At 36.7% G+C, this 22,230-nt stretch overlaps 1 protein-coding gene and 2 pseudogenes across 1 annotated transcript in view; all 3 read right to left on the minus strand.

Moving 5' to 3' along the window:
- Window positions 1–22,230, minus strand: part of LOC115751677 (protein BONZAI 3-like) — a 1,030,407-nt gene that overhangs the window by 677,616 nt on the left and 330,561 nt on the right. The window lies entirely within an intron of this gene.
- LOC115734379 lies at window positions 1,798–12,226 on the minus strand (annotated as a pseudogene).
- The window catches only part of LOC115734452, a 116,184-nt pseudogene continuing 115,293 nt past the window's right edge, over window positions 21,340–22,230 (minus strand).

The following is a 22,230-nucleotide window of genomic DNA, read 5'->3' on the forward strand; positions in this document are numbered from 1 at the left end:
TCCAAATTCCCACAGGATAAGTTGTCATCTAATTCATTAAAAAAAAAAAAAAAACGAGGGATTATAAGAAAAGAAGGTTGAAGCAGTCCTCGAGAACTTTGCCACTGCTCAAGATGTTGATCAAGAAAAGCCGATGAACTTGAATGCGACTTCTTCTATATGGGACGAGCCAATTTCTCGTCTTACAGTTTCCGGCAACTGCAAAACATCGTTAGAATTCAGTATTTTGAGAGAATCAAGGGCAACACATGAAGAAGAAGCACTTGGTTAACAACACGGATGGGACATAATTGCAAACTTGTAGCTGAACAGCTTCTGAAGAATGAATGTTGAGCACCATGATTTGATAAAATGTTCCATCCGTTATTTAGTAAAACATGCAAGTCAGAAAATAATGAGAAGGCTGCTGCTGGAGTATCTTTTTTGGAGACCGATCAATGATTAGAGAGTTGCGACCGATTCTTGAGCTCTGTAACGTGTGCTACATTGCAGATGTCCTCGAGAAAAAGGAAGTTACTGAAGTTCTAATCTGGAGTGAAATGGAGCTGGTATTTGGGGGACTAAACATGTTAGTAATGGAGAAACTAGAAAGAACTTAGAGATTCAAGCATATGAAGGACATGAGGAGATTATTTTCTAGACTGTGGTATTATGGTCACCCCCCTCATTCCCTTCAAAATCCACAATAGAGGAACCAATATTTTATATTCGACGTCCCAAACTTATATGAAATCATTGATATACTTAACAATTGACTAATAGATTATAGTATTTTACATACATAATATAAGTACATTTTACTCATTTTCGGTCCCTTGACAAACTAAATCCATTTGAACAGCTCCAAAGTTATTTTTTTTTCCTAATGATGAAATTAGATGTACTTAAACCGATTGGGTTATGTTAGAACACGAAGATCCAATTGCTTGTGGCAAGTTATACACCGTGAATTCATGTAATCAAATTGTCAAAGATATATTCTCACATATCACATAAAATGTGATTAGCAAATATCCTGAGAAGCAACAAAAGAAATTTAGTTTTGTGTAAATCCATTTACTGCGGGCATTTATTATTTGGAAATTGGAGAAGAAGAAAGTAGAAAATTATTTATAGGTGTATGGATTACCACTCATCATATGATATCAGTTACTTCTTCTTCTTTTTTGTTGAAAATAAAATGATTGTTTTAAAAATTGTTTAACGTTATTCTGCCAGCGAATATCAATCGTAGGTAGTGTCTCTCACATGACATGCAAATATCAATTATAATTTATACCATGACATTATATCACTAATCGTTTTGCATTTTGAAAGTATTAGACTCTTAAGTAAATTTTAAATGCGCCAAAAAAAATCAGGACTAAATGTGATGGAGACTCACAAATTTTAGGATTTTCAATGTCATTATCTATCTTGTTTGGGAGACTGGGGATTATTTAGACTAAGGAGAAAACAAGTTATACAATAACATCTCTCATTAGAAAAAATGATTACCTCACTTACTGAATTCGGTATGGATGGTTTCATGTTGATAAGGTTTGCAGGGTGGTATTAAGATCGCCGTCCCAACGCCCTTCATCATCTTGATAGTGGAGGAGTACTTTATTTAGTTTTGGTGTCCTCAAGGCACCCTTGCAAAATATATTCATCTTGGGGCTCCGCGTCACAATAATCCTCGCCAACGATGGGAACCCGAGGGCACAATTTGTGGAGGAGAAGCTCTCAAGGCTTGGTAAACGATCAAGTATCAGCTCTTCCAGTTTGGGGAAAGAGATCTCCTCAGCTCCATTTCCATCATCTGTTATCACGTCTTTCATTGCACCACAATCTCTTAGGATGAGATGAGTAAGATGGACCAGACTTGTCACAGCTGAGCAAGTCCCCAAATGAACTAAAACAACGCAATGCTCTACTTGTAAGTTTGTCAAGCTATGGAATGACGTCGGAGATGGAAAAACGATTGATAAGCTAGGGCACCGGAAAATTGAGAGAACTTCAATCTGTTTAAGGATTTCAGCCATCAAAGAGCCATCTTTCCAAACTTGCCTCAAGTACCATAGCTCATTCAGCCCAAGTCGCTTCAGATTTCTGAGTGCCCTGAGAGGTTTTTCCATCTCAGTTAGTTCTCCATGGGAAGTCGCTCCCCCATGTCCAAACGCATCTCCAGGAAATATCTCCTCGAAGGAACTACAGTCCACATCAAGCGTCTCTAGATTGGGAAATCTTTGTAGAAGGAAGTTGGAGGGAAAAGCCACATTCTGATCATGGTAGCACGACAAACACAGCTCTTTGAGATTGCCAAACATGTAAGATTGCCTCATCACAACATCTTCGTCCTCCTTCCCTAATGTCAATTGCTCCAAGGGTTGAAAGACCTGTGTGAGTCCGTTGTATTAGGCCATCAAAAGTCCATATCAAAGCTGTTGCCACAGCCACGGCTCAATGACTTAAATGTCATTCCATTTATTAGGGTAAAAAGGAAAGAGAACCGATGAACATTATAAAAGAAAATCTCTTTTAGCCCCTTTTTCCTTAAAGAAAAAGGGAGGAAAAACTTCTTAGAGTCGGACGCGGTGACCATTATGAAAGTAGCACATAAAAGGGATGTTTGTGGTTAGTGGTTTCACGAATCGGATAAAGAAAGTAATTAGTCAACCAAAAATATTGATACTTGAGCTATTTCAATTGTCAACTAATCGAATCCAAAGGCAAAATAAACAAGTGAATTTCAACAAGTTCGTAAAAAAAAAAACTTAAAACAAAATTTATTTGTTTTACCAAATCGTGTTACTTATATTGTAAGAAAATATGTTTCAATAGTACGATGTTGTCTTATTATTTTGCACTCCGTTTTCTAAACTGCAGTTCTCATATTTTACTATATATAGTAAGTAGCGGATGGGGTTCACCTTTCTATAACTTGAGAACGTGCATTCAAACTGAACTGATAATTCAAAGAAACGAAAAAGGAAGAAAAAAAGAATTGAATTGATGGGATGTGGGTGAACAAGCAATGAAACAACAAAGAGATTATATTTGAAAAATTTTGATGGCAAAAGAGTAAATGATTAAGACGGATTGTTCATTCTTAAAATAGCGAATGAAAGGTCAAATTAGCTAGGAAACAAACTACAAGTACATAACACCTAAATAAACAGACGTTTCTAGTATTCCTTGGGGTTAAAAATGGAACATAGTTTCGTGTTCGTATCTCGCTAATATACCCATCCAATTAAGATCAGTCATATCAAATAAGTGCTAGTAAATTGAAAGGCTTTGGTAAGCCACAAAAATAAATGTTGGTAGTCGGTGGTGATGTGAGAAGTAGAATGAGAAGGTACTTTTCAAAACCTACAAGATAAAAATTTGATCAGTGACTAAAATCAGCTGGTATGTTAATTTGATGAATGTTGTAAATCAATCAAATTAAGTTTGGTAATTCAAAATTAAAGTTGGTAATTTCAAAGGCGTTGGTTAGCCTTAAGAGTGGATATTGGTTGGCTATAAATGTTGTTGGTAACTTCGGAAGTACAAAGAACAATTGGAACCTTTCAAAGCCTAACAAGATAAAAAGTTGCTAAGTGATTGAAGTTAATAGGTATGTTACGTTATGTGGCATATATTGGTACATTACTCAAATTAAGGTCGGCAATTTCAAGTAAAAGTTACCGACTTCAAAGTATATTGGTTGATTATTGAAGTAGTTGGTAATCTTGGAAGTACAAAAAAATGTTGGTATTTTTCAAAACTTAACAACAGTGACTAAAATTATTTTGTATGTAATGTGATAAATGTAACTATGTAAGTACCCAACCAAATTAAGGTAGGTAATCTCAATTAAGAGTTAATGATTTCAAATACGCTAGTAAGCCACAAGAATAAATGTTCGTAAATTATTAAAGTAGTTGATGATGTTGGAAATATAAAAAAAAAATGATTGTTCTTTCCAAAAACTAACAAGCGAAAAAGTTGGTAAGTGACGAAAGTTCCTTGGTATGTTAATGCGACGGATGTTGGCACATTAGTCAAATTAAGAATGATAATTTCAAAAGCTGTTGTAATCCCAATAGTAAATGTTGGTGGAATAAAAAAAGTTGGTTATTGTCTATAATTAGTTGAAATATGTTGGTAAGCTTCAAAAGTAAATGTTGGTAGATTGTTAAAATTATTGGTGAAGTGTTAATAAATGTTGGAAGTAGTCAAACTTATTGATAAGTTACTAACACGCGGTTGGGTAAACATGATACAAGTGGTATTGGACAGTTACCAACCATGGTGACGATGTAGTTCCATATTTAGAGCAATTTGCCAAATATACATCATACTGAAGTTTGTTTAATTTTGGCGAACGAGGAAGGTCAATTTAATTAAATAGACGAATCCCAATTCCCAACCATATTAGACATGCCACTAACATAATGGAATAGATAAGACACAAGCAATTCATTAGAAGCATGACTGTATGTAAAAAGTAATACAATATTAATTTTTTTCCAAAGTAACAACTTGGATCGCTAAAATATAATCCTCCAAAATAAAAAAAGAGCCGGAAATAATAAACTTCAATTAACCTTCAAATTTCTGGGCAAATCAATTTCTAAACGAAAATGAGCAAGATTTGTTTGACAATTTCAATTTCCCATTGAGAACAATAAGCATCGAGAGATATGACCATAGACCAACGAAGACAAAGGCAGAGAATTAAAATTAAAGATGGTACCTCTTCTCCATAAAAGAGTGTCGATGACCTCATGTTGTAGCAGTGTGTCACTCGCAATTCCTTCAAGAGTGGCCATCTTGACGTATGTCTATTCCTGTATAAGCTCCTCAGTCTCGGCAAATAATATAATAGCAAGGCAGTCAATCGCGGAAAGAAGTGATCACATTCTACTCCGTCTTCTTCTGCTATAATTTCCTCCACCAAAGAATAACTTACTACAAGTTGTTCAAGTCGGGTCAAACCTTTTGCCACAGAGACTGGGAATAAGCTTTTGAGATTCAAACACTTGTCAACCTTTAAATATTTTAAGCGTTCAAATGTAAGAGTCCCACAAGGATGCCCCCTCCACACGTGCTTCATTTTCGGAAGTCGTTCCAAATTTAATTCTCTCAATCGAAAAGTGCTTGTGGAATGAGCTCCACTCATATTTAACTCTTGAACTTGGAATACCACTTCTAAGGAACCACAATCGGTCACGGTTAACTTTTCTAGATTTCGGAATCTTGTGAGGATAGTATCAGATGAAAATATAGATGAAAGTTTCTCACAATACTCCACTATTAGCATCTTGAGTTCGCTAAATGCATTTGAACGAAGCTCATCAAGCCATATCTTCTCCATATTATTGAGGTGTGAGATCTTCATCAACTCCATACTAGGAAAAATAACCTGCTATGTTTCATTTTAATTCATTAGAGCCGATTCTCTATTCTCCTCGAAAAAGAGAAAAGTTTAATTTCAACAGCAAGGAACATAAGAGGATAAACACTATTGATAGAATAGAAAGAAATGAAGACTAGATGCAAATTATTTTCGGTTAGCAGATGCCACCCCCTAAAATTTATTGTCCTGAATGGATTTTGTCATATTATTTTCAAGGTGAAAGCATAAGTTCTTCTAACATATATCAAGCATTACCTTTGAGCAGTATCATAACCCATACCCTCCTTAGTTAGACAACCATATCCATTTGCGCATCATATATGTTGAAGTTATTGTCTCACATTAATTCTTCAATGTGAGACTTCTCTAACACAACTCACACGTGCATCCTACCAATTTCCCCCTCATGTGTGAGCTCCAGTATTAAGTTTGCTCCTCTTTAATTCAATATCCTTCCACACCAACTTGTAAAGAGCATATCAAACCCATTATCAAACGATGTGGGATAATAACTTCAACAATATATTTGCTATAAATCTCTAATCTTGGCCTATCTTAGATTTCACTCATTACAACACACATACACAATAGCTTTTACGCTCCCGCTTCTTTGAACAATTCAAAAAACATAGCCTGTGCATTATATGATATTGACGATATAAAAACAAAAACCAATTAGCACAGAACAATGCTTCGTGGATCTTGCACTTCAAAACTTTCTCTGACAAAGTATAGACTCCAAGAAAACACGACAAATACGGAAAGAAAAAAAAAATCGAACAATTAAATCAAAATGTGGTAGAATGCAAGTATGTAACTGTTCAGTAGATGTTGAAATCACTTGTGTAGCTTTTCTAACTTGGGAAATGCAAGCTACAAATGTATGGACATAAACTGAATACCCAAAATTGCTTTGGGCCAAAACATAAAAAACAGAGTAAATTAATAGATGAGATAAATTGGAATATGATACCTTCTCATCAAATAGAGGATGTGAACCTTCACCAGCACAACTCGCTACGCTGAAACTAATTAACTTCTCAAGGTAACCAAGCTTGAGTGTGCTCAAATGACGGAACTTCAAAGTCTCTACATCATTCCCTTTTCCTTCTTCCACTACAATTATGCCACGCAGGTTATTGCAACAGGAAACATCAAGCACCCCAAGTTTATCAAGAGTTCTGGCCATGGCACTTGAGAAAAGATATGGCAAACTATGACAATGGCTCACGTCCACTTCCACCAGACTAGGAAATGCCAAGGTTACCTTGAAGTCACTCTTCAAAATGTCTCTCATCCTTGGTAGATTCATCAACTTCATTTTTTTTAATGCAGAGAGGACCAATGGCTTTCTCCTTTTCTCGTCGCTGAGACTTATTGGTTCAAATAATGCTTCCAAGGAGGGACACTCGACCACCTCAATTTTATTGAGGCTATGCAACCTATCGACTGAATTTGATGGAAAAACATGTAACAGATTTTCACAACGTCCAACGGTGATGGATTCGAGTTTGGAGAAGGACGGTCCGTGGAGTTGATTGGGCCATATCCTCTTTAATTCGCACATGGACGAAAGCTCCAATTCCTCCAAGTTTGGAAAATGAACCTGCGTAAGAACATTGTATACTTGGTACAGAATTTTATCATGCCATAAACTTAGGGGCCTCTTTGGGACTGAACAATAAGTTAGTTTTTCCAACCCAATCTGCTGAACTTTTGGTGCTAAATAATGCTTCACTAACTAGAACTAGAAGAATGGTTAACAGAAAAATACTATAGATGCTTACATACCCTTTCATTGAAGAAGACAGGCAAGGAAAAGTCAGAGTTGATGCGACTAAAAGCTTGTTGTAAACCTATATCACCTGTCATCGACTGTTGCTTTCCTTCGAATGAAGAAAATGTTATCATTTTGGGGCATCCGACTATCGTCGGTCTTATCAAGGATGGACAGTGAATACAGTACTTTCCATAAGAAAATGTCCTGAGATTTGGCATTTCCTCAAGAGACAAGGAGGTTAACAAAGGGAATTCTAAAGTGTCAGCGGCTGCAACTTCCTCCAATTCTTCTTCTTGCACATCAATAATTTCCTCCATCAGTCTACAATTCGCTATTTCTACTTCTTTTATTTGCCCGAGTGCTTTAGCCACAGAAGAAGAAAAAAGAAACCTCAGGTTTTCGCAGTTTTGCACCTTCATTGTCCTTAAGCTTCGTAAACACAATGTTCTTCGCGGATTTTTGTTCCATATGTGACCCAAACTTGGTAAGTCGCTCAAGGTTAATTCTCTCAATCGGGATAGAATCTCAACTTCCCCACTGGCTATCACTCCTTCCAGGTCAAATACTCCTCGTATCAATTGACAACTTTCAATGGTTATGACTTCCAAATCCTGTAACTTTATTAGCTGCAAAGGGTGAATAAACCCACATTATCTCATAATACTGATTGTAACTAGGAACACGAGTTGCGTTTGAAATAATAGTAAAGGAGATAATCTCATGCAATAGATTTCAAGATTGTTGAAGAAAAAGCAGAGTAGCGATTTTTGAATTTTACCGTATTCTTCTTTATAATTTATCAACTTTACACTTAGTTATCATTAAGCTACTATGCATTCCGTTGAATATATATGGCACATTTATAGAATTTAAGATGCGCTTCTTTAAAGCTAATTTATGTGGCAAATTTTATTTTTGTAGCCAAGAAAATCAATTGCTTAATTCAGCAAATGATTTTAACCGAGCATCATGCTTTTGCGGTTCTACTCGCATGAAAAAAATAATTTTGAAAAATAATTGAAAATGGGCTTTTGTTTTTTCAGTTTATATTGACAGAGTAGTTAAAGCTATTGTTAAATCAAAGCGACATTGCACAAATGAATGTTAAATGTGTTTTTAACTAATACTTTCAAGAAATATTTTATTACAGAAAAAGATATTTAAACATATGCAGCGCACATAATCTGGCAAGGGTCGCTAGCCGGTTGCCACCGATCGCCCACGTCCTTGGCCATTGGTCGCCAGCTATTGTTGGTCATCGGCGACCATCGTCGGACGTAGAAGAAAAAAAAGAAAACAAAGAAAGAAAAAGTAAAAGGAAAAAATATTTTAAAAAAACCAGATTTTTTTTTTGTAAGATGTGTTTCAGCAATATATATTTTCCAAAAAAATTATTCTAAATTGAATTTAATAATGAAGCATTTGAGCAATATGAATAGGGTCGGTATAGGTCACTAGATTTGTATTGCATTGAAATGAGTCAAAATAAGTTAAATGGATTTGACTATTTATTACTCGACCCAAACCCGACCCGATCCACCCATCCGATGGCTCTACCACTAACATCTCATTAATGTACCGAGGTTACGAAAATAATTTGGCCTATTAGATAGTATATTTGATTTTTCATTTGTAGTTAGTCACATAATAGTTCCGTCGTTTAACAAATAAGAGTATCATGGAACTTTGTTTCGCATCACAATTTCATAAAAGGTCCATTCACCAACCACAACTCTTTACAATCATTGAGGGAAGAAAAAACAACTTAATCGTCTCAACTACACTATAACTGATGTACTTACAATTAATATTGCAAATTTAGAATTGATTAATATGGATAGCATATGACACATAATCATGGTAGTTAAATTCACCTTTTGAATTCTTTTTAGGTCTTTCTTTCGCTGTACTCAATCGGATATAACAGAATTCTACATATGTCCATCCATTAATAAGAAAGGTCATAAAAATTATATAGGCCCATATATTTCCTTCAACTTATGAATATCTCTATATGTTTGTGTATACATGTTTGGTTTTACCATTAAGCAATGATAAACTTCTAGATTATATATGAAATCTATACATTGTACGGTGCTTCTTTAACTATGTTGATAACACAAAACAAATTGAGTGAGATCCAATTAACTAATTCATCAATGTTTTATGTATTCAAATATTACATAGGAATTCTATTTTGCAGAATTAAATTATTGTTTGTCTTAATTATTCTTCAAAACAAAATATAAAAAAATTATCCAATTTTTCTACGTCCTACTATTCTCTCACGTATCCATGCACAAAATATCAACAACAAAAAAATTATATACCTGTTGCGTGTCAAAGAAATTGACAGAATGGTTTGCGATTTTACAGAAGCTCATCATCGCTGGCAAGTTTCGTAATGTCAAGATACGCAAATTGCATAACTTCACTTCGGTATCATCACCTAATTCATCTCCGTCTTCATTTGCCTCAGCATTCAAAACAATTTGCTGCATCAAGGGGCATCTGCATATTTCAAGATCTTCAAGCTGCGACATTATTCTCTTCATAGACGAAGGAAACAAATGTTTGATTTCACCGCAGTTATCCACTTTGACGAGATTTAGTTTTCTGAAGGATTCTGGAGCAAGATAGCCGCAACAAACCTTCTCCAAGTTGGTCAAATTCTTGAGAATCAATGATTCTAATCTTGTAAATATGGTGCGATGGACACCCTCACTTGAGGGAACAACATACCGAAGTGTGGGAATATTTTGTACGTGAAGATGCTTCAATTCCTGGAAACCTCCAATGGCCAAATTGTGAATGCTATCGTTGCCATCTTGCAATCCAACCAAGTGGAGATCTTGCGTTCTCTGCATCCACTCTTCCATAAGAAGATGGCCTGAATCCAGCTTGAGCTTTAAAGTTCTGGATTCCTTGTTTTCACCTGACCAATCCAAAATGTCCCCAATTTGTATTCTATAATTGATCAGTCTCTCAAATGGTAGGTCTCTCGATAAATAGGAGTAGTCAGGAATGGCAATATACAAAGTGCTCAACTTTTTCATGTTCTTCAACTCAGCCAGGCTAGCATTGCTTCTTGGTGCTTCATCCTCGGCCTCCCAATGATCAAAACTGTCTCCCATATACAGTTCTTCCATGTTAACCAATCTTTCGAGCACACCAGGTTCGATAACTTTAAGCCCGACACACCCTGTCAAGTCCAAAAATCTCAATTTTGTTAGTTCACCTATTTCTTTGGGCAGCCAAATGATTGTAGATCCCGCAAAACTTAGGAACTCCAATCCTTTCAGCATTCCAAGAATAGTCACATTCCCTAGATGGCAGCGGTCAAGACATAGAGACTTGAGGTTTATAAGGAATGCAATCGACGAAGGTAGAGTGGTGAAAGATAAGCCAGTTAAGTTCAAGACTTGGAGCTTCTCCATAGATTCAAAAAATGACTCCGGAATTTTGAGAGACGGACTGTGTTCGAGTAACAGAAGCATCCTCAAGTTGGGGCAATCCAACTTTTCAGGAAGCTCATCAATGCCCACCCAAGGGAAGGACATCGCCGTGCATTTTCTGAGCTCATCCTCTGACCATTCTCTAAACCCATAATCCTCCATCCCGACCAATGCATTCCATTCCTCGGACGCAATAGAGATGGTTACATCAACAAATATATCATGCATTCTGAACTCTTCCTTGTTATCACTATCTAGTAACAAAGAAGAGTCTTGCAAGCTATGCAGATCCATTATAAACCTATCTCTAGCATTTTCGATGGTTTTGCTGTAATTTATAAATAAACCCAAACCCATGCAGTAGATGAGGGAATCCCTCAAGGGAATATTCCCAGAGACCAGAGCACAAATCAAGAACAATGATCTGGTCCTCTCTTCTTTTAGGTCGTTGTAATTTAGTTCCAACAGTGATTTTGCATCCGATGCATCTATATTGGTTGAAGCATTCCTCCATGCAGCCAAATCTCCATGCTTCAACCTTTTTGCCAAAGAAACAATCAAAAGTGGCAAGCCTCCACAACTCTTGACCACTCCATCTACCCAGGGTTCAAAGTCGGGATCGTGAATTTTGCTCCCCACCATGTTTTCAAAAAGTCTTTGTGCTTCTCCATCCTCTAACACATTGAGTCGGAATTCATGGTCAGTTCCCATATCAATGCGCAAAACATCTCGGTATCGAGACGTTAACAATAGCTTGCAGCCTCTTACTTTATTATCATCTCCGCAAGGGATTCCTACTTCCTTCAACTCTAGCTTCTTCCACAAATTATCTAAAATTATGAGAATCTTCTTTTTAGGATCACTCTCTAATCTCTTGCACAAACGATCTGCTCTCCCATGAGCAGGTTCATCGATCGTTAGCTTCAGACCCAGTGCATAAGCAATTTCTCCCTGGATTCTTTTTATGTCTGGATTGCGTGATACATTTGCCACAGCAATCACATCGAATAGCTCCTCTTGCCTTACTCGCCTTTCGACATCCTCCAAAAGCTTGGACTTGCCAACCCCACCTGGTCCCCACACCCCAACCACACAGACCTTGTCATCAACTATAGCCTTCATTACATCCTCTTTGATTAAAGCCCTCAACTCCTGGAGGTCTTCATTGTTCCCATAGTAGACCTTCTGGAAGACACTACTTGAGCTTTTCTCACGGAGTCCCTGAATGACTTGAGTCGTCTTCTTCACTTTCCTGCCAATTGGATGGCGCACCATGGGGTGAAGAAGCCACCCATGGAAACAAGAGTTCTTCGCACTTTCGCCATGTTTTAACAGATTTTCTGCTTCCTCAGCCTCCTCCATCACACTCTCAAGCCAATCCTTAACATCAGTGTATATAGGTTTTCCATCATAGCTGGCTTCATCGACCAAGTGCTGCACCCTTTCCCTTGCAATCTCCAGCTCCTTGACTTCATTTTTGAGATCTTCGATGTAACTCTTGTAGCAGAGCACGTACCCAAATTGACTTCCAACGGGAGCAATCAGATACTCACTGAGTTTCGACACTAGATTTGCAGCGATGGCGGTAACAAAAGCGCCAGCCATTTCTCCTGTTTTTTTGGCTTAAACAAATGGGTGCGAAGGAAACTGAACAGAGAACAAAACCAATCACTATGAATAGAAAGGAAGAGCAAAGTGATAAAGCTACGAAGAGAGAGGGTGCTTTGATTGTGCGGAAGCAAGAGCAATGTAAATAAAAAGAGAGATGAGGACTACCAGCAATCAGAATGAGGAAAAAGAAGATATCAAAGAAAGAAAGAAAAGACATCAGGACGATGTATGCAAAATGTGTTTGTACTATCCATCACTTGGATTTGAACATGCGAGAGGTTACAAACAATTCTTAGAGCACAGCAGATACCATGCCCCCTATAAATTAAAGGAAATGTTTTTGAAAATGGCTGCATCAAAATGGGTGAAATTCTAAAGTAAAGGACAACATTGCACCAGGTAAAAGTTCTGATACCATAATCTAATTTAAAACAAAAGAAACAATGTGGTGCTATTTCTACCCCCTATATAGGTTGACACGCACGTTTTGATACCATTGGACTTAATATTATCAGTTTATGATCATAAACAAGGTCAATCCCCAATTCATGCTACTCTTTTCTCTCTCATCTTTTCTCTTGACCTTTGTTTCTTATTATTGCCACTGCTTCTCCCATCTTCTTTCTAAACTACGATGGATTAAGTTTTGTAATGCTTTTAAATTCGTAAGCTTGGTCCCTAAATGCTACTTCACTTAGATTGATGTAACTATTGTATTCATCTTAATAGTAATAGAATTGTGCAAGGCCATTTTTTACAATGCTCTCTCTCTCTCTCTCTCTCTAATGCAACACCGATACTCATGTTCATTGTTCATTGACGAAGGACTTGCAATTAAGAAATTGATCAGTTGAGAAATCTATAATACTAGGGTGAAATGAAGAGGACAGATTTCATCACGCGGTTCTGTCCAACTTGTCTAGATAAATATTTGCAAATGAACATCGGACAAAGACAGACAAAATAATGCAACAAATGGACCTAACTTTATCAATACGCAACTTGCTATTAAGAAATTGACTGGTTGAGAAATGGTACACGGAAATGAAAAAGAAGGACAAATATCACCAGGTGCCATGATCCCGTGAAGACATGTTTCAACCCCAGCTCAGATGGAGTCGGTCGTTTCCGATCAGTCAACGACTCCGACCTCAACGTCCTTCTTTCTTTCTCCGTTCTCGTTGGGTCAAAAGAGACGACACTTTTCTCTTCTTTTCTTATTCCCATTGAGCTTGCTATGTTGGACTTGGATATAGCAAGTTATTAACAAAGAGAATCGGGGTCCAATGGCCACGATGGGTTTGGAGTGTCATTTGAAGTTCTCACTTAACTGATGGGCCAAATCCGGCGAATAAATCATGTATTTACAACAGCAGAGATAAAAATGATGATCAGCAGACTCAATTGTTGGAATAACTAAATATTGAATTAATTGTTGAAATAGGATGCTTTGAATTATTTTCCTCAACTCAACCAAAAGGCATTATTCTCTGATGATCAGGCTTCGTGAAAATTATGGTGCGGTCTGGTCCCATAGCCTAGGTTTCCTCCAGCCCTTCCCATCTAACAAGGACGAGTTTTAATTAATTTTCCCTTCCTCGCTTACTAAACATAATCGAAAGGGCATAAGTAATAATTTGTTTATCGCCATTTACATTTTCTTAGCCTAGTGTGCACTATAAAATTAATTTATTTGTTAATTACCTTGTGTTTAAAAATAAAAAGCTAATGGACGCCTCATTGTAAATCAATCTTTGTACAAGAATATAGTGGAATGTACATAAATCTCGAATGCTCTTGAAAAGTGCAGTAGGCGTCGATTTGGGTTCAACTACTATAAATCGGTTAAGCATTTGGCTTCAAACTAGTGTTCGGTGGTCTTGTCTTGAGTCTCTTACATCGCTTTTCCTCACACTTATAAAGCGACTACCAGTCCCTTCTACAACTAAATTCTCCCGAATGACTATTGGGCCTAAACTTGTGGGTAACCTAGGCTCTAATATTAGTGTTGGGTATTTTGGGACTCTCTCATTCAAAAGCTAACTTAAAAAACGAGACTTTCTTCGCACTTATAAACTAACCACCAACTATTTCCATAATCGATGTGGGATAATCCTAACAACTAGCATGAATGAAAATGGTCTCCATATTGATTTCATATACGTGTCTTTTAAAGTCAAAATGCTTCCATGACCTGAAACAGAAAGAATAATGCTAATATGTAAATTAATCCCTAGGAGAAATGGACAATCATAATGAATATTTTCAAGTAAGTGAACTGCATCGTTGTCAATGGCTCAGCCTGATGCTTAAGGGCAAATCTCGCTAGACTAATATCATTATTTGAGCTTCGAAAAAGAAATAGACCATGCTAACTATGTAACGGTCAGAAAAAGGCCACTGTTAATAAGATCCATGGTCGAAAATCGCTGACAAATATTGACTAAAGAAATAGTTACATTGCAGTTAATTATGGCCAATTGAAAGACATCTTTTTGAAGGGAAAAAAAAAAGAATTAAGAAAGAATTGGTCGAATTGTAAACGAATCCCAATATCGGAGAAGGCACAAAAAAATATCTAGGGCCACCTTGCTAAGTATAACAAAACACGAGTATTGAGTCAAGATAACAAAGACATAACATTGAGAAGACAAGAGAATGAAGGTCGGGCTTTTCCGGTGGAGCAGCGCAGTGGGTTTTGTGTTTGAGAATTAGTTACCTTTGGGGCAGATCAGGTTGTGTCTGGAGTCCCGAAAGGCAGTACGGTCGAAGGATTATCTTCAGACCTCACCCTGGGAGATATCAAAGCAAACTTATCTCAGAGCAAAATCCAGATTCCCGGTTGATTTCTGGTGATTGGGGCGGTGTTCTTACCGATTGCGTTTGTCCTCTTCAAGCACAAGCACCAGCCCTTGCACCTTAAACAAAGCTCTTTTTGCTCCGAGAGATGATGAACCACATGTTCTTTTTAGTTTTTATGTACCAAAAGCTTGGGGTACTTGCGTCTCTTTAATGAGGCAAATTACTTCTTCAACTATCACATTTATTGTTTTGGTAGCTCATTAACACGAGATTGTACGAGAATTGCCGCACCTTGTAGACTTTTAAGGATCTCAATCGGATCAAAGTGGAAGACATTTCGTGTCCATTCACAGTTTAGGGCCACTTAATGAAAGTCTCTTGTCACCACTCGCATTTTGTGTTGCGTCCAACTTGATGAGGACGGAAGTCATGACTGAGGTTTTTGTCCAGCTTGCGCAGGTAAATAATTGTGGATCGTACAATGACAAAAAAAAACAAGGCGACAAAAGATGACAGCTTCATCAACGCTGAGGTCCTCGGCCAAAAGAGAAACGATACTTTATATTCAAGCTGTTCATGCTAGAAATTCCCCTTAAATGGAAGCTCTTCTTTTAATAGCCACGTAATTATCATCTTTAGTGGCAACTTCTATGCAAGATGTTGAACATAGTGCTTCGAATTATTTTTTACAAAACTCGATAAAAATTATTTGACGCGCGGTTGGTAAATTTAACAACCACATTGAAAAGAAACGTAAGTTGGAGAATATATGTATACTTTTCTCTAGATGCAAATAATTTCAAAGAGAGATCATTAGTCGTGATGTCATCATATAAGTTAGAATAGGAAATGAGACTTGACCTCAATGGATCATGTGGTCAATTCGGCAGCTCGGTGTGCTCGTAGTTGCTCATGAATTATACCAATATCCTCAATATCAACAAAAGCCCGGATAAAAATCATTGTCCTTCGCATATAAAATGACTCAGCCAACAAGTGCTCTACATTCAATTATTAGATGGGTGATATGTACTATATGGTAATTAACATCGACAAACACGTTCATATCAACAATAGCGAGGGGACTCTTTGGCAAAAGAGATCAATATCCCACGTCAAAAGCTACGATTTAATCATGTATTTATTTATTTTTTTCTAATATCCCTGAAATACAACGTCTCAAGGGCCTTAGTTGTGGTTCCATGTTCTAAAATGTGACAAATTCTAATGTCTGTGGTTAAGAATTTAAGAAAACGGGGATAGGGGCGGCAATTTAAAGGTGTAAATTTTGGAAATTGGAGAATTTGTGTTCATGGTTCCTAAAAGTTGAACAAATCCACAGTATAATCTATTGGAGGTCCAACATGGAAAAAACCTCAATTTCTTGAAACACTTATAAAGTATATGTAATAGCAGTATTAAGTAGAGAAAAGAAAACAATAATATATTTCTTGTATGTAAGAAAGTTATTAGAAAGCTCTCTTAAATAAAACTCACGCGCCAAAATTCAAAGAAAATGTAATCACAAGCGCTTCTATTTTTTCAATTTATTCAATATCGTTAGTAAAACTTGGTTTTTTTTTTTCTTTTGAAAGGAGCGACTCGATGATTTATCAATGTGTTTTAAGCTTAGCAACTCAATTATTAAAATAATTAAATATTAAGTCTAACCCCTCTTGACCAGGTGGCCACTCAAATCAAAGTGGAGGATATTTAGGAATCGTGAGGACAAAATTCATCAGTAGGTTCTTGTCCAACTTGTCCAGACAAGTAATTGCGAGTGACCGATCGGATGAAGATAGGACGAACCAGATGTGCAATTATTTTCTTCAGTCGCTCACTTTTCTGACCAAGACCAGCAAACCAAGCCCTTCTTCCTGTGGACATCAAAGATATTTTCTTACTTCTCTTTGGTAATTGGACCACGTGGCTAACGCAAATCAAAAGTGACTGATATTCACAGAAATGATGAGGACAGAACTTGTATTACGTCACGGTGCTTCTGTCCCAACTTTTCCAGGATCAATAATTGCTATTGACCAAGACTCTTCATTTTTTTTACAAAGGTTTGGAAAGAGATTAACGTTTCCTTTCCTAAGTTACAATTCGTACACAGTTAAATAAGATCATTTATTAATTACTCTATCTATATTATAATAGACTACAAGTCTATTTTATTGGACCGCGCGGATTCATGTGAAGCTTCTGTTAGCTAACTAAGCTCTTTTCCCTAGACATTTATTTCATTTGAATCGTTTGAATGCTTGATGTAATCATTTCCTTTAAACTAAAAAAAAAAAAAAGACTTGAAAGTCGGCAATGCAAACCAATCTCCGACGCACTGAAGGTTTTTGCTTTTTTTTTTTTAAAGAATACATATAAACATTTTGAAGCATTCCCATTTTAATGCGCATTTAATGTGAAAATAAATGTGAAATCTAACATTTGGGATAAAAAGAACTGTTCAATGATTCTAAAAAAAGGAGGTCACGCATCAAATGCCAATGTTTTGCCCTGGTTTAATAGTCACATGTGAGAGAAAATATCTAATGCACATGTAAAAGCTGAGAATAAGAGAATCTCGTACTAAATCATGTGTGCGGGCCAAAATTAGATGGCATGATGACATCCAGCATTATAAGATTTCTATTATTTCTTCCATATTAATTGGATAATTCAAGATATTACTGTCAGCTGTCTTAACAAAAATAGGCATGTTTCGTAAGATTAAACGAGGCTTTGTCCTCTAGACCGCATATAGCTAGCTTCTCCTAGAAATTCTTGGTACTTTAGCTTTAAAGTACCCAATGAAATCTCTGCAAATAGAAACCAAAGTAGTCTGATAGGACTAGTCGATATCTCCCCATTTAGCACGATTTCAAGTCCTGATTACTTAATTTCCATTTAACAATCTAGTTCCTACATGACCGTAAGATCCCCCTATGCATTTGCTCATTTATTTTCCATAATCAGATGGACATAGCATTCAGTACACTACAAGACAGCCAAAGCCAATCGACCTTTGCAGCCAAGATAATAAAAAGGAATCACGACTTCGAATTCTTAATAATGTCGAATTTAGAGGGGGGAAAGGAACCAAAGCTACAAATAAGAAACAATGTCACAGAACATCCAAAAAGGACTGTCAAAAGATATGAAATGATTATAAATGGGTGTAGGGACTATAGATTCAAGATGCTTTTCTCGGTGCGCGGTCACTTTCACTTTGGACAGGTCTAAAGAGAGAATGGTGGTGAACGAGTGACTTGTCATCTCGAGTGTTTTCTCTGTCTGCTGTGGAAAAATTTCAAGTCCGACGGGTTTTAGGAAAATTTATTTCTTATGAATTAAAAAAAATATATTGCTAAAAGACTGTGCACAATCATGTAAATTTTTAAAAAATTAACAAATAAAGTAAATAAATTATAGATTTTTTTATTTTTTTTTACTTTAAATCCAGCCACCCAGATCGGGCAAGGGCCATGAAGCCCTCACCGAACATTGGCAAGGGTCACGACCCTCGCCAGATTTAGTTACAATACAAGAGAAAAGAATGACAAAAAAGAAAAAAATTATAAAAAATAAATAAGAACTATTTATTATGATTTAAGATAATTTCATAATCCATTTATGATCAATTTGAATCCCATTTAAAACCCATAAAGTCGTTAATTAATCAATTTATGACTCACTTAAGCTTGCTTTTAAAATATAAGGCAACTTATTTATAACATACATCCTTAAATATGAGTTAAAATATGAGTTTTAGATCTATTTTGGCATATCTATGTACCACCAGCCAAAGCTGTTGTTGACTTATTTTCTTCAATCCTCACCTGCAGACCAAGGCCAGGAAAACCAGCCCTTCCTCACCTGCAGACCAAGGCCACTTATTTTATAACATCCTCATCTGCTGCAATTGGCCACCGACGGCTTCTTAAACTGAGGGCGATGGGCTTGGCTTTCCAGAATAATTGGTTCGACCTTCCACGGCACTTCATCAATTTCGAACAAAGCAGTCACGGGGAAACCATGTACAATTGCTCTTCGCTTCAAGATCTGAAATGCTTCAATGCCTCAACTATCGCCTAAGCCTGGGCTTGAATTGGTGACGAAACTTTGATTTTTGAAAAGAGGAGGTCATGTATCAATTGGCAATGGTTGGCCTTGGTTTGGTACTCACACTTAAGAAAGAAAAGGGACATGATGTCTAGCATCTGACGGCCGTGGCCCGTCATCCGTCGTTGAGGAGTGGATTTGTGGTGAGCAAAGTATGGTTCGTTGTGTTCTGATGTGGGGCAATTTGCCCTAGATACGAACACAAGGAAAAAAAAAGAAAACCAAACATCGCCGTTTTTAATTTCCGGCATCCATGTCAGCATCGGATCGGCCACGTAGGATGACCGGCGTTGACTAAGAATTCACGTAAACATTTTTTCGGCATCAATTGACCGGAAGGACTGAATTGACAAAAGTTGAAAAGGTTTAGGACTGATCGGCAAAATTAAAATGTTTATAACTGAATTGATAAAAGTGCAATAGGTTTAGGACTTTTTGACAATTTTCCCAAGAAGAATATCTAGTGCACATGTAAAGCAGAAAATAAGGAAAATATCATACTAGAAATGTGGAGTGCGAAGGATCGGAGCAATCCATAAAGCCTTATCAGCCCAAAATTTTTGAAAAGGAAGTGCATGTTTACTTAAATGTTCAATTAATATTCGAGTTCTTACACAAGCATAAGATCTTCCAATGCATCCATTTTATCCCTTTCTAGAATTTACATGGACATAGCACTCCGTAGATAGCTACAGCCAATTTCCCTTTACAGCTAGAGAAGCAAAGATAGTAAATAGGAACATGATTTCGTATTCTTAGTGTCATCGAATTTGGAGGAGAGAAGGAACCAAAGATCTAAAGAAGAAACAATGTTAGTGAAAATAACAAAATCGAATGTCAAGAGATATGAAATGATTAAAATTGGGTAGTCTAGTGGGGCCATGCTAGTCAATTCAATCACGTTTGCATCGGATATCGTCTTTGAATAGTCTATGCGAGAACGGTGGTGGTGGACGACTGACTTGTCACGTCTGGTTTGTTTTCTGTGTTTGCTGCCAATAAAATTCAATTCTGGTGGCTTTTAGATTCTCGGAATTGTTCAAAGTTCTAACTCGTTAATTTGGTCGTCTCTCGTCTAATTTGATCTTTTTAGGACTTTTCAGGATGCCTTTTTTTCCTCCATCGCCCTATTTATCATATTTTTCAAAACGCCTCAATTTTTGCAATGAAAAAGTTTTTTCTCAAAGCCCTGGACAAAGCTGGCACATAATTGCTAGGTTATTGAGCGCCTTTTTAATGTACCTATTCTGATGATGGATACTTTTGATTGGTTGATTGCTTCAAGTTATTATCTCACGCCAGCACAATTCGCAAAATTTTCTATTCAATATCCTTAATAGGCCCCTTTTAAATCTTTGAGTAACTCATTTATGACTCACTTAAGATTTTTTTTAAAAAAAAACTTAAGATAACTTATTATGACCCGCATCATTCAATATGGATTAAAATATAGATTCTAGACCCATTTTGCCATCTCTATGTACCACCAAGCAGAGCAGATGGTTAATTCACAGCCACTAGTTGTCATTTTCCACTTTAAGCCCCCTCACATACCTTCAAGCATCTGCGAAGTGCAGCAACAATGATTATTTTTTGAAGGGCATAAGTGGACTCTTAAAAGAGAGACCAACTTCCACAATTTTCCCTTAAAAAAAAGAAACACTTTGAAGTTTGATTTTTAATATTCATTTTAGACCAAATCGATGGGCCGATCAATCAATACCGGGTCCAAATGTTCAAGCACTTGCACATATCAAGCTCAATATAACAAGATGAGAAGGCCTAGTTATGGGGAATGGCCTCAAGGAGGAAACCGTTGATCTAGTCTAATTAATTTGCACTTTGGTTTGGTCCAATTGAATTGGGGTCTTTCTTTCCATAAAAGTTCTCTATGCTTAACTTCGCGACAAGAATTCTCATCTTAAGGCTTACCCATATAGATCTTTTCATCGAGCCCGAATTGGACCTATAATCTATAATACCACAAGCAGGCCTTTTTGTTTTGGGTCAAAATACCACTAATAGATTAAGAGCTTAATCTTTTGGATAAACTCAACTCATTTATCCCTTCTCGAAGGAGATTCCAAGAAAAATTTCTTAATATGAGCAGGATGGCCTTGTTTCTGCCAGTCTTTTCTTTCAGCTAATAAGCTTTAGCTTTTCAATATGATCACAAGTACCATGGCCTACACAATGGCATCGCATCCACCTACCTCATAGCCATCTGAATGTCCATTCAGTTTAAAATAGTGTGATACAGAATCATCATAAGTCCTTCCTCCAAATCCCCACGCAGTAAACGTCTATTCGAATCATAACGCTGAGTCACTTCTCCAACTTCCATTATAGCCTAAAATGTTGGCACCACAAATTACTAAGTAAATAATCTATGAAAATAATAAGGAAAGGAAAGGCATGTCAAATGGTGACATATTAGAACGTAGAAGGAAGGAAAAAGCATGTCAAGCGATTAACCTATTAGAAAATTTAACTTTGAAGTATATTTTACGTGATTCCATATTATAACGTCATCAAAAGGCTACGGTAAAATCGTCAGAAGTGACCAGGCTTAGGAGGCAAATTAAAAGAATAATTGCTGGGAGGAATTGTATCTTCCTGAAGGATCAATGTGATGCAAGGAATCTAGATTTCTGGGATTTCCATTTGAAGCTGAAAAGTCCAGAAGCATCGGAAAGAAATGAGATCAAACATCAAAGAGATAATAAAGTTCCATAGGATAACCAAATATCCAAACGATCATGTACTTGTAAAGTTGACTGCAACTGTGAAAGCAAGATTAAAAACCACTTGATATGTAATGAAGAAAGCTGTACTGTTGCTTCTCACGGAATTGATCCAAGAAAAGCTTGACTCTTGAGAACCTATACAAAGAAGTTATAAACCTGATCAAAGGGCTCATCAGAATGAAGAGTATTAAGCTATTTAAGAATGACGGACACCTTTTCATGGCTGTAATGAGGAGCTGGTAAAGTGAAATTTGCACCATTTCTTTTTTTGTGAAGTTTCTCCAAGTCTGCCATGGACCTCTGAAGTTTACTGTAGTAAACGAGAAGCAA

The sequence above is a fragment of the Rhodamnia argentea genome, chromosome 6 (assembly GCF_020921035.1).
Source record: "Rhodamnia argentea isolate NSW1041297 chromosome 6, ASM2092103v1, whole genome shotgun sequence".
Taxonomy (NCBI): Eukaryota; Viridiplantae; Streptophyta; class Magnoliopsida; order Myrtales; family Myrtaceae; genus Rhodamnia; species Rhodamnia argentea.